The sequence below is a fragment of the Gorilla gorilla genome, chromosome 20 (genome assembly GCF_029281585.2).
Source record: "Gorilla gorilla gorilla isolate KB3781 chromosome 20, NHGRI_mGorGor1-v2.1_pri, whole genome shotgun sequence".
Classification (NCBI taxonomy): domain Eukaryota; kingdom Metazoa; phylum Chordata; class Mammalia; order Primates; family Hominidae; genus Gorilla; species Gorilla gorilla.
This window is the reverse complement of record NC_073244.2, coordinates 67,338,087-67,351,113: the sequence shown is the minus strand read 5'-3', so window position 1 is coordinate 67,351,113 and position 13,027 is coordinate 67,338,087.

Below are 13,027 nucleotides of genomic sequence, written 5' to 3'. Positions count from 1 at the left end.
GGCCCTCGTCAATACACAGATAAAACCCCGCCACGCCCCCGCCGCCGTCAAACGCCGCGAACTGTTGTCAGTGGTTCACATCGCTGTCCTTTAGTCGCTGCCATGGAGACTTGTCCCGCCTTCACTCACACTGCGGCCCGAAATCGACGCACTCATTGGCCGAAAGCGCCGTCTCTCCGGGCGAAACTCGGTTTGGGTCGGGTTATTCAGGTCCAAGTAGAAAGAGGGCGGGCTCTGCCAGCTCCAGTAGTCGTATATGATTGCCTGGCCTTGGGACAGCTCCTCTTTCCATTGGGTAAGGCCTCCGTCCATCACCATAGAGTCGCGGCCTCCCTATTCTATTTCTCCGAGGAAAGCTTCAGCCACGGGAGGGAGAAAGCCAGACCCGGCGGGAGAGAGGCGGTGAATGCGCGCGCACCGCCATCCCTCTCCCCTCCCGCCCCGCGAGGCCTGCGGTTACCAAGGCGACGAAACTTTATTGACAGCTCTGCCTGGCTACAAAGGGCTCCTCAGTCTCTCTCCCTCCCAGACCACCGTCTCTCTCCCTCCCTCCCCGTTTACACCGTTGCGTTTTGGGAGTATCCACACGCACTCTGTGGGACCTTCCCGCGATATGAACGGGGTCGGATGGAGGGAGGGGAGGCTGAGGGAGGAGTGGGGACTTTTGAGACAAGCCCTGACTCCTGGGGCGCTCCCCTGGGGCACCCCCTAATTGGGATCACCCCCCCACCTCAATCCTAGAGGCAAACGTAACTAACAATTCATCATCATTACGCCGAGAATAATAAGCTCCACACTCAGAACAGGCGGTCTTTGTTTGCTTGTTTGTTTGTTTCGCCACAGCCATTCTTCCCTTAACGACACTGATACCATCTGGGCAGTGCGTGCTCAGGCGATGTCGTCATCCTGCCAACATCCTAGAGCAACATCACTCACACCTACGTGGCAGGGCTGCTGGCACCTGGGCTGTAAGGTGGCCGGCGGCTCCTGGGCCACACAGCTGTGCAGCATGTTACTGTCCGGTAACACAATGTAGGCGCTTGTGTGTCTACACATAGAAAAGGTACCGTAAAAATTCGGTATTATAATTTTATAGGATCACTGTCAGACATGCGCTCCACTGTACAGCTATAAATCGTGGGCACTTAAAACAATGCATGGTACAGAGTAGGTGCTGTTTTGGGGTGTGTGTGTGTGTGTGTGTGTGTGTGAGAGAGAGAGAGAGAGAGAGAGAGACAGAGTATCGCTCTCTCGCCCAGGCTAGAGTGCAGTGGAGTGATCTCGGCTCACTGCAGCCTCCGCTTCCCAGGTTCAAACGATTCTCCTGCCTCAGCCTCCCAAGTAGCTGGGATTACAGGCATGCACTACCACCCCTGGGTAAGTTTTTTTTAGACAGAGTTCCCTCTTGTTGCCCAGGCTGGAGTGGAATGGTGCGATCTCGGCTCACTGCAACCTCCGCCGCCCAGGTTCAAGCGATTTTCCTGCCTCAGCCTCCCAAATAGTTGGGATTACAGGCATGCACTACCATGCCCGGCTAATTTTTTTTTTTTTTTTTTTTGTAGATACGGGGTTTCACCATGTTGGTCAGGCTGGTCTCGAACTCCTGACCTCAGGTGATCCGCCCACCTCAGCCTCCCAAAGTGCTGGGATTACAGGCATGAGCCGCCGTGCCTGGCCTGTATTGTGTTTTGAGACAGGGTCTTCCTATGTTGCCCAGGCTGGAGTGCAGTGGTGCAAGGATGGCTCACTGCAGCCTCGACCTCCTGGGTTCAAGCGATCCTCCAGCCTCAGCCTCCTGAGTAGCTGGGACCACAGACGCATGCCACCATGCTCGGCTAATCCTTTAATTTTTGTAGAGACAGGGTCTCTCTAGGGGCTCATTCAAGTGATGCTCCCTTCTCTCTCTCTCTCTCTCTTTTTTTTTTTTTTTGAGAGAGGGTCTGGCTCTGTCGCCCAGGCTGGAGTGCAGTGGTGCGATCTCGGCTCTCTGCCTCCCGAATTCAAGTGATTCTCCTGCCTCAGCCTCCTGAGTAGCTGGGATTACAGGTGCCCACCACCACGCCCAGCTAGTTTCTGTATTTTTAGTAGAGGTGGGGTTTCGCCATGTTGGCCAAGCTGGTCTGGAACTCCTGACCTCAGGTGATCCACCCACCTCAGCCTCCCAAAGTGCTGGGATTACAGGTGTGAGCCACCATGGCTGGCCTAGGCACTTTGTTAATATGTACTGAATGAATGTATGAATGACCAACCAATAAGGATGAAGCTGACAGTCTCTGCATTGGTCTGTGACTTTGAGGAAGTGACTTGCCATCTCTGGGCTTTGGGTTCCCATCTATAAAACATAGACCATACACTTGTTTGGCTTCCAGCTTTCCACCCTTTGTTCATGCTATTTCTTCTCCAACAGGGACTATCCCCTAGCCCCATGCTTTACCTCCCTAATCTCTCATGAGCTCTGAAATACCCCCTAACTCAGGCAGGCACCACTACAGCTCAAGTCGACCAAACGTTTCTTGGGACCATCACTTTGACCAGGACCGTTCCGGCAGAAGGGAACTGGGGCTGGGGACTTGCCATGGAGCAGCTAGAGGAGACAGAGGTGGACAGAGGTGGCCATACCAGAGCAAGGTGATGCCAACTGTAACTCCTGGTCATCAGTGGGGAGGGACAGGTGACCAGCTCCAGAAGAGAAAAGCAGCCTTACCCAGGGAGGGGGAAATGGCAAGCATAAAGGACTTCCTAGAAACCTCAGCTAACTGGAAAAGTCATATCAGTCTGTATGAAGTACAGTCCTTCTGCTAGTGGGTGGGTGTACACTCTAGAGAAACTCTCCGACTTGGAATAAAGAGATAAACGCAAGAATGCTCGCTATAGTGTTTGTAACGGTGAGGAACTGGAAATGGTTTCCATCACCCGAAGAATGGAAACATGGATCCTGGTATATTGATACAGGGGAACACCATATGTCAGTGAAAGTAGATGCACCAGTGTCCCATATATCACCCGGGACAACCCGTAGTTGCAGAAGTCTACAATGCCATTGACACGAAGTTTTAAAACACATACAATGGCCGGGCACAGCGGCTCACGCCTGTAATCCCAGCACTTTGGGAGGCCGAGGCCGGTGGATCACCTGAGGTCGGAAGTTCGAGACCAGCCTGGCCAACATGATGAAACCCCGTCTCTACTAAAAATACAAAAATTTACCCGCACATGGTGGCGGGCACCTGTAATCCCAGCTACTTAGGAGGCTGAGGCAGAAGAATTGCTTGAACCCAGGAGGCAGAGGTTGCAGTGAGCCGAGATTGCACCACTACACTCCAGCCTGGATGACAAGAGCGAAATTCCATCTCAAAAAACAAAGCAAAACAAAACAATGGTTGCATGTGGATACATGTGGCAAAAGGATACACACGTGAAGGGCATGACTAACGCAGTATGGGGAGGGAAGCGGCCGCCCCTGAGGGTGGGGAGGGAAGAATGCAATCGGGAAAGCTACACGGGACATTGGTATTTGGAAATTTTGTTTAAGCCCTGCGGTGGAATCCATGAGTTCATTATATTTTTCTTTTTATCTCTATTTTTTTTAACTACACCTGTAACAAAACTGCATTTCTTTCTTTCTTTTCTTTCTTTCCCTTTCTTTCCTTCCTTCCTTCTTTCTTTCTTTTTCTTTTCTTTCTTTTTTTTATCTTGAGACAAAATCTCACTCTGTCGCCCAGGCTGGAGTGCAGTGGTGCGATCTCAGCTCACTGCAAGCTCCGCCTCCCGGGTTCACGGCATTCTCCTGCCTCAGCCTCCCAAGTAGCTGGGACTACAGGTGCCCACCACCACGCCCGGCTAATTTTTTGTATTTTTAGTAGAAATGGGGTTTCACTCTGTTAGCCAGGATGGTCTCGATCTCCTGACCTTGTGATCCACCCACCTTGGCCTCCCAAAGTGCTGGGATTACAGGCGTGAGCCATCGCGCCTGGCCTCTTTTATTTCTTTTTTAGTTATTTGATTTTCAATCCCACTGACATGAGTTCATCAGTTCATTATATTTACTGTCTGTTCTTTTTTTTTCTTTTTTTTTTTTCTTTTTGAGACGGAGCCTCGTTCTGTCGCCTGGGCTGGAGTACAGTGGCACAATCTCCGCTCACTGCAAGCTCCGCCTCTCGGGTTCACGCCATTCTCCTGCCTCAGCCTCCCGAGTAGCTGGGATTACAGGCGCCTGCCACCACGCCCGGCTAATTTTTTTGTTTTTTTTGTTTTTTTTTCAGTAGAGACGGGGTTTTACCATTGGCCAGGATGGTCTCGATCTCCTGACCTGGTGATCCACCTGCCTCGGCCTCCCAAAGTGCTGGGATTACAGGTGTGAGCCACTGCAACCAGCCTACTGTCTGTTCTTTTCTGTTTTTGTTTGTTTGTTTGTTTGTTTTTGTTTTCTTAGAGACGGAGTCTCACTCTGTCGCCCAGACTAGAGTGCAGTGGCGTGATCTCGGCTCACTGCAACCTCCGCCTCCTGGGTTCAACCAATTCTCTGCCTCAGCCTCCCAAGTAGCAGGGATTATAGGTGCCCACCGCCACGCCTGGCTCATTTTTTTGTATTTTTAGTAGAGATGGGGTTTCACCATCTTGGCCAGGCTGGTCTTGAACTCCTGACCTCATGATCTACCCGCCTCGGCCTCCCAAAGTGCTGGGATTACAGGCGTGAGCCACCGCGCCCGGCTACTATCTGTTCTTTTCTGTAAGTCAGAAATATTTCATAATACAAATAAAATTTTGACCCACCAATTCCACTTCCAGGGTTTTATTCTTTTTTTTTTTCTTGAGACAGAGTCTCATTCTGTTGTCCCGGTGAGCCAAGATGGCGCCATTGCACTCCAGCATGGGTGACAACAAGCAAGACTCCATCTTTAAATAAATAAATAAATAAATAAATAAATAAATAAATAAATAAAATAAAACCTTCAGACCTCCTGAGAACTCACTCATTATCATGAGAACAGCATGGGGGTTCACCATGATTCAATTTCCTCCACCTGGTCCCCCCTTTGACAAGTAGGGGTTATGGGGATTAAAATTCAAGGTGAGATTTGGGTAGGGACACAGAGCCAAATCATATCACTCAGCATTGTTTAAAAAACAGAAAAGTAGGTCAGGCGCGGTGGCTCATGCCTGTAATCCCAACACTTTGGGAGGCCGAGGCGGTCAGATCACCTGAGGTCAGGAGTTCAAGACCAGCCTGGCCAACATGACAAAATGCTGTATCTACTAAAAATACAAAAATTAGCCGGGCGTGGTCGTGGGTGCCTGTAATCCCACCTACTCAGGAGGCTGAGGCAGGAGAATCATTTGAACCCGGGAGGTGCAGTTTGCAGTGAGGCGAGATCAGACCATTGCACTCCAGCCTGGGAGACAGAGCAAAATGTCGAAAAAACAAAAACAAAACAGAAAAGAATGTCCAACAATAGGACATAGTTGGACCAATTCTAGCATCTCTCAATCTCTCACAACATGGAATAACATGAAAGCTGTTACTGAACTCTTACCATGCAGCAGCCACTTTGCAAATAGCCCTGTGAGGGAGGGGCTGTTATAATGCTCATTTTACGGATAAGCAAAGTGAGGCTTACAGATATGATGTAACTGGCCCAGAATTAACATCCAAGTCATGGGACTCCAGAGTCTGGTGCACTTTGCACTCTCAAGCTCCCAGCCGCACTGCCCAGAAAGAAACCAGTTGCTGAAAGCTGGCGGGGTGGGTCTCAGACTTCAGGTGGCATAATAAAATAAGAAGGAATGACTCATGCTGGGACACAGATGGCCCCTGAAAACATCATGCTAGGTGAAGGGAGCCAGAGATGAAAGGCCACATTCGGTACGACGCCATTTCTATGAAATATCCAGAGTAGGTAAATCCACAGAGACACAAAGCAAATTCGCGGTTGCAGAGGCTGGGGCAAGTGACTGCTAACAGGTACGGGCTTTCCTTTTGGGATGATGAAGAAGTTCTGGAAGTAGATAGTGGTGATGGTTGTACCTAATACCACTGAACTGTACACTTTAAAACAGTTAAAATGGGGCCGGGCATGGTGGCTCATGCCCATAATCCCAGCACTTTGGGAGGCTGAGGTGATTGGATCACCTGGGGTCAGGAGTTTGAGACCAGCCTGGCCAACGTGACAAAACCCTGTCTCTACTAAAAATACAAAAAATTAGCCAGGCATGGTGGCAGGCACCTGTAATCTCAGCTACTCGGGAGGCTGAGGCAGGAAAATCACTTGAACCCAAGAGGCGGAGGTTGCAGTGAGCCGAGATCGCACCATTGCACTTCAGCCTGGGTGACAGAAAGAGACTCCGCCTCAAAAAATAATAAAATGGTAAATAAAATAAAATAGTTAAAACGGTGTATATATATTTAGAGACACATATAAGTGTCTCTCTGTCACCCAGGTGGAAGTGCAGTGGTGTGATCATAACTCACTGCATGGCCTCACGACATTGCTCACATACCTACCACCGAGTTGTGCACTTTAAAATAATTAAAATGAAAGTTTTAACCAATTAATTAATTTTTGAGACAGCGTTTCACTCTGTCATCCAGGCTGGAGTGACACAATCATAGCTCACTGCAGCCTTGCTTTCCTGGGCTCAAGCAATTCTCCCACCTCAGCCTCCCAAGTAGCTGGGATTGCCGGCACATGCCACCACACCTGGCTAATTTGTAAATTTTTTGTAGAGATGGGATTTCCCTATTCTGCCCAGGCTGGTCCAGAACTCCTGGCTTCAAGCAGTCCTCCAGTTTCAGCCTCCCACACACTGGGATTACAGATGTGAGCCACGGCATCTGGCTGTAAAATGGTGAATTTGATGTTTTTTGTGTTGAACTACACACACAAAAAGAAAAAAGGTGGGGTGTGGGGAGTCAAAGTCACCTTGGGAATGTGATTAAAATACAGATTCCAAGGCTCAGCCTCAGCGGGGACCTGGTCAAATATTCAATAATTTTTGTTTGTTTGTTTTAAATAGGGTCTCACGCTGTCGCCCAGGCTCGAGTACAGGGGTGTGATCCTAGCTCACTGCAGCCTTGACCTCCTGAGCTCAAGCCATCCTCCTGCCTCAGCCTTCTGAGTGGCTGGGACCACAGACATGCACCACCACATCCAGCTTTCTTATTTTTTGTAGAGATTAGGTCTTGCCATGTTGCTCAGGCTGGTCTTGAACTCCTGGGCTCAAGCAATCCTACTGCCTCAGCCTCCCAAAGTGCTGCGATTACAGGCATGAGCTACTGTATCTGGCCCTATAAGTATACTTATTGTATACTATATATTAATTTATATACACACACGGACCTATATAGCTATATCTATATACATATATGATTGCCTACACACACACACTTCATCATTCTCCTGCTCAAATTTTGCAATGAATTGATATTTTGTGGTAGCCAGCTCCCAAAACGGCCCTCAATGACCCCCCATTCTCCACTTCTTTTTTTTTTTTTCTTGAGACAGTCTCGCTCTGTTGCCCAGGCTGGAGTGCAATGGTGCGATCTCAGCTCACTGCCACCTCTCCCTCCTGGGTTGAAAGGATTCTCCTCTCTTTCAGCCTCCTGAGTAGCTGGGGTTACAGGCGCGCGCCACCAAGCCCGGCTAATTCTTGAATTTTTGGTAAAGACGAGGTTTCACCATGTTGGTCAGGCTGGTCTCGAACTCCTGACCTTGTGATCCGCCCACCTCAGCCTCCCGAAGTGCTAGGATTACAGGCATGAGCCACCACGCCTGGCCCCCCATCCTCCACTTCTGGGATTCATATCCTTGTGTGGCTCTTTCCACCTTGAACAGTGCTGAGCTGTGTAACCAACAGGATATTGCAAAAATGATGGTGTGTCAAAAGTTAGATCCTAAACAAACTCTGTGGCTTTCACTTTGCTTTCTCTGGGATGCCCATGTCAAGAGGACGTTGCAGGCCGGGCACGGTGGCTCACACCTGTAATCCTAACACTTTGGGAGGCTGAGGTGGGTGGATCACCTGAGGTCAGGAGTTCAAGACCAGCCTGGCCAACATGGCAAAACCCTGTCTCTACTAAAAGTACAAAAAAAAAAAAAAAAAAAATAGCCGGGCATGGTGGCAGGTGCCTGTAGTCCCAGCTACTTGGGAGGCTGAGCCAGGAGAATCATTGAACCCGGTGGGCAGAGGTTGCAGTGAGCCAAGATTGTGCCACTGCACTCCAGCCTGGGCCAAAGAGCGAAACCCTGTCTCAAAAAAAAAAAAAAAAAAAATATATATATATATATATATATATATGGAGGACATTGGAGCTGCCCTGCGGAGAGGTCCATGTTTCGAGGAACTGAAGCCTCAAGCCATCAGCCGGAGAGGAGCTGAGGCCTCCTGATAGCTCGTCAGCCACGTGGTTGGGCCACCCCGGCAATAATCCTCCGATGTCCATCAAGTCTTCAGGTGGCTGTGCAGCCCTGGTCCATGTCTTACTGCAACCTTCCAAGCATCCCAAAACCACAATCGCTCAGCTAAGCTGTTCCGAAATGTATGACCCATAAAAACCAAGTGAAGTAAATGTTTATCGTTTTCTGGAGTTGCTGTGCTGAATTAGCACACGCCTAGGTTAAAATCTAACTTTCTAGGCCGGGCGCGGTGGCTCACGCCTGTAATCCCAGCACTTTGGGAGGCCAAGGCAGGCGGATCACAAGGTCAGGAGTTCGAAACCATCCTGGCCAACATGGTGAAACCCCGTCTCTACTAAAAATACAAAAATTAGCCGGGCGTGGTGGCGGGCGCCTGTAATCCCAGCTAGTTGGGAGGCTAAGGCAGGAGAATCACTTGAACCCGGGACGCAGAGGTTGCAGTAAGCCGAGAACGCACCACTGTGCTCCAGCCTGGATGACAGAGCCAGACTCCGTCTCAAAAAAAAAAAAATCTAACTTTCTTACAATGGCCCCCGGGCCCCGCCCAGTTTGTCCCCTCATTACCTCTCTCACCTTATTGGAACTATTCTTCCCACCACTCACCCTGGTAAGGTCCCACCATGCCTGGCTAATGTTTTGTATTTTAGTAGAGATGGAGTTCCACCATGTTGGCCAGGATGGTCTCAATCTTCTGACCTTGTGATCCACTCGCCTCGGCCTCCCAAAGTGCTGGGATTACAGGTGCGAGCCACTGCGTCCAGCCAATAGCAGAGCTTTAAATCAGCGCAAGTCGCTTCTGAGAATGGGGCCCCTGGTGGCTACACAGGTTACCTCCCCCTGGCTACCACTACATATCTCTTTATTTATTCGTTTATTGCTGGAACATAAGTGCCAGGAGGGCAGGACCCTTGTCCTGTTCAGAGTTGAGTCTCAATATCAAAAAGCAGTGCCTGGCATATCACTGGCATGAGATAAAGATTTGCTGAATAAGGCTGGGCGCGGTGGCTCACGCCTGTAATCCCAGCACTTTGGGAGGCTGAGGCGGGTGGATTACGAGGTCAGGAGTTCGAGACCAGCCTGGCCAAGATGGTGAAACCCTGTCTCTACTGAAAATACAAAAATTAGCCGGGTGTGATGGCAGGCACCTGTAATCCCAGCTACTAGGGAGGCTGAGGCAGGAGAATCGCTTGAACCCAGGAGGCAGATGTTGCAGTGAGCCAAGATTGAGCCACTGCATTCTAGCCTAGGTGACAGAGCAAGACTCATAATCAAAAAAAAAAAAAAAAAATTGCTGAATGAGTCAATGACTAACCACAACAATGCAAGAAGTCAGATCCTGAAGAAAAGAGGGAATATTAGGTCAAAAGAGGATTGTTATCCATTGAATGGGAGAAAATATTTGGAAATCATTATATCTGATAATGATCGCCTTATAATCCAGAATATATAAAGAATCCTTGGCCAGGCATGGTGGCTCACGTCTGTAATCCCAGCACATTGGGAGGCCGAGGCGGGCGGATCACGCGGTCAGGAGATCGAAACCATCCTGGGTAACATGGTGAAACCCTGTCTCTACTAAACAACAACAACAAAAAATTAGCCGGGCATGGTGGCAGGTGCCTGTAGTCCCAGCTACTCCGGAGGCTGAGGCAGGACAATGGCATGAACCCAGGAGGCGGAGCTTGCAGTGAGCCGAGATCGCGCCACTGCACTCCAGCCTGGGTGACAGAGCAAGACTCCATCTAAAAAAAAACACAAAGAATCCCTAAGCCGGGCACGGTGGCTCACACCTGTAATCCCAGCACTTTGGGAGGCTGAGGCGGGTGGATCACCTGGGGTTAGGAGTTCGAGATCAGCCTGGCCAACATGGTGAAACTCTGTCTCTACTAAAAAATAAAATAAAAAAAAAAATTAGCCTGGTATGGTGGTAGGCGCCTGTAATCCCAGCTACTCCGGAGGCTGAGGCAGGAGAATCACTTGAACCTGGTAGGTGGAGATGGCAGTGAACGGAGATCATGCCACTGCACTCCAGCCTGTGTGACACAGTGAGACTCCACCTCAAAAAAAAAAAAATTCTTACGACTCAATAATAAAAAGACAGACAACCGAATTTCAAAAATGAACAAAGGATCTGACATTTCTCCAAAGAAATATGCAAATAGCCAATGAATGCATGGAAAAATGTCCAACATCATTAGTCACTAGGGCAATACAAATTCAACCCACAAGGAGACACCACTTCACACCCTCCAGAATGATTACCATCAGAAAGACACATCAAGTGGGGGACGGTGGCACAGGCCTGTAATTCCAGCTACCTGGGAGGCTGAGGCAGGAGGATCTCTTGAGGCCAGGAGGCTGAGGCAGGAGGATCTCTTGAGGCCAGGAGGCTGAGGCAGGAAGATCTCTCTCTTTTTTTTTTTTTGAGATGAAGTGTTGCTCTGTCACCCAGGCTGGAGTGCAATGGCGCAGTCTCGGCTCACTGCAACTTCCGCCTCACGGGTTCAAGCCATTCTCCTGCCTCAGCCTCCCAAGTAGCTCGGATTACAGGCGTGTGCCACCATGCCCAGCTAATTTTTTTTTTTTTTTTAGTACAGACAGGATTTCGCCATGTTGGTCAGGCTAGTCTCCAACTCCTGACCTCAAGTGATCTGCCTGCCTCAGCCTCCCAAAGTGCTGGGATTACAGGCGTGACTCCCGGCCAGGCAAAGGGATCTCTTGAGGCTGGGAGTTCGAGGCTGTAGTGTGCTATGATACTACCTGTGAATAGCCACTGAACTCTGGCCTCAGCAACAAAGCCAGATCTCATCCCTAAAAAAGATTGTAATGTAATTTTAAAAAGACCGATAATAGCAGGCACTGTTGCCGGTGTGGAGAGATTGAAACCCTCATGCACTGCTGTCAGGAATGTAAAATGGTGTAAATGGTGTACACATTGTGGAAAGTAGTTTAGCAGTTCCTAAAAATGTTACTATACGACCCAGTAATTCTACTTCTAGGTAGAATGGTGGCAGGTGCCTGTAACCCCAGCTACTCGGGAGGCTGAGGCAGGAGAATTGCTAGAACCCGGGAGGCAGAGGTTGTAGTGAGCCGAGATCGCGCCACTGCACTCCAGCCTGGGCAACAAGAGCAAAAGTCCATCTCAAAAAAAAAAAAAAAAAAAAGAACATATGAGCAAATGGCTGGCCGGATAGGCAGGTGGGTGGATGAGTGGAGAAATAACTAGCTGGAGGAATGCACAAAGGCATGAACATATGCACAGATAAATGGATGTTTCAGGAGAAGGTTGGATGGGTGAAGATAGGGAGGGATATTCAAGGGCATTGCATGGCACATAGGAAGGAACCAAACTTTACAGCCAGACAGACCCAAGCTGCTCCACTCAGTAGCTGAGTGACATTGGGCAAGTATGGTAGCCAGGTGGCTCTCCCTTCCTGAAAGAACTTGATTAGCAGGGAGGACTTCAGCTGGTCTCCAGCCTCCAGCAGTAGCACCTTCAGCAGTGTTTGATTTGGATTGCTATTACATTCTTTTTATGCAGCCTTGACCAATGACTAAGCATGGGGTGGGGAGCAGAGCCTGGCCATTTCTGCCCAATGTGGACACCTCTAAAGTCAATGTGCTAAAGTGTTTATTTATTTATTTATTAAATTTAATTTTTTGGCCAGGCGCAGTGGCTCTCGCCTGTAATCCCAACACTTTGGGAGGCCGAGGCGGGCGGATCACGAGGTCAGGAGATCAAGACCATGTTGACTAACACAGTGGAACCTCATCTCTACTAAACATACAAAAAAAAAAAAAATTAGCCGGGCGTGGTGGCGCACACCTTTAGTCCCAGCTACTCGGGAGGCTGAGGCAGGAGAATCATTTGAACCCGGGAGGCGGAGCTTGCAGTGAGCCGAGATTGCGTCACTGCACTCCAGCCTGGGCCAAAGAGCGAGACTCCGTCTCAAAAAAAAAAAAAAAGTTAAATTTAATTTTTAAATTATTTATTTATTTATTTATTTATTTTTTGAGATGGAGTCTCGCTCTGTCGCCCAGGCTGGAGTGCAGCGACGCGATCCCGCCGTTCTCCTGCCTCAACCTCCCTGGTAGCTGGGACCACAGGCGCCCGCCACCACGCCCGGCTAATTTTTTTGTATTTTTAGTAGAGACGAGGTTTTACCATGTTAGCGAGGATGGTCTTGATCTCCTGACCTCGTGATCCGCCCGCCTCGGCCTCCCAAAGTGCTGGGATGACAGGCGTGAGCCACCGCGCCCGGCCCACTCTAAGCATTTTAAAGTATAATTCGGTGTCATCTAGCACATTCCCAGTGTTGTGCAACCTTCGTCTCTATCTAGTTCCAAAACAGTTTCGTAACCCCCCATAAGGAAACTCCAATTAAGCAATCATTTCCCATCCTCCCCTCTTTCCATCCCTTGCAGCCACTGACTTGCTTTCGGTCTCCACGGACTTGCGTATGGGTGATCTTTGCACCACATTTCCCAGCTGACCTGACCGGGGTTCTCAGAACTGCACATGGTCTGTGATTCTTCCACTCTCCCCATCTCCTTTCTCCAGTGTCAGACCCAGACCCACTCATGTCGCAGTCTGAAGTCTCTCCCAGCCACTC